Raw genomic sequence first — 1,117 nt, forward strand, 5'->3', positions numbered from 1 at the left:
TAAACATGGCCCAGGATGTGAGTGGGTGTTAAGGTGTCTGGGAAGGATCTCAAAACTGGATTATAGATGGCAGACAGTTGGTGTCCTCTCTGTCCAAAATGTGAACACTGGCATCCTTGAAAGAGTGACCTTTGACCTTAGATGCCAATGGACAGCCAAGTCTTGTCCTGGTGAGGTGGCTCTTCTATGTTATGTGTTTATGAAGTGGCTGTTTGGTGTCTCCTATGTAGAGGCCTGAGCTCCCCTCGCTGTTTTTGAGTCACTGAGCGTTTGTTCACAAGGACATGCATGATGATGCCTGAGAGCCTCTGTGTGACAGAGACACTGTGGGGAGTGTCATCTGTCCCTGATCATGTGTGTACTCACACAGACTCACTCTGTGTTTGTCTGATTGTCCCTCAGACAAACAGGTTTCGTCAGGGACCGAGCGACAGCACACACAGTGAGGAAATCACTGCTGTGCTGTGACTCTGAGCTGAATCTGCCCATGACCTACACTAACACATTAATGTACACTACAGTAAAAGTAACAAAACACTGTGTGGATAGATGCAGCATACACACATCACGCAGATGATCTGTGTGATGTGTGGTGACTGTGTGGACACACATGGCTGCTTTACTTTGCTGTGATGGCACTAGCATCAAAGTTAGGTCAGAGTTTGAGGTTTTAATTTATCCCCAGGTTCAGTCGCAGGCTCTGTCCCCTCATTGTAGAGTTAAGCGACATCTTTGACTCTAACGTGTCTGCGAGTCACATCATAGGTGCGTGTGGACGGGTCACTGATAAAGCACACAATCAAATTCACATGGAGCCTCTTCTTTCTCTGAACATGTGATAAAAACTGTGTTATGTTGAGTAAAGACTTGTTGATTCCATTAAGTTGTGGACTTAAAGCTGTCGTCCCTGATGGACAACATCTCCCAGCCCATGCAGCAGACTGTGACAGCACTGAGCAGCTCCTTCAGTGGCTGCAGCACCCACGGTGTGGGACGGAGAGATTTCACAGGCCTCCCCACTGCTGTCAGACTCCACAACAAAGACTCCAGCTGATCAAACACATCCACACATGTGCAATAACACTAAGTGCAATACTCTTCCTGCCATCGTTGTATT

The sequence above is a fragment of the Haplochromis burtoni genome, unplaced genomic scaffold, assembly GCF_018398535.1.
Source record: "Haplochromis burtoni strain Fernald_Lab_line unplaced genomic scaffold, NCSU_Asbu1 Contig_282, whole genome shotgun sequence".
Lineage (NCBI taxonomy): Eukaryota > Metazoa > Chordata > Actinopteri > Cichliformes > Cichlidae > Haplochromis > Haplochromis burtoni.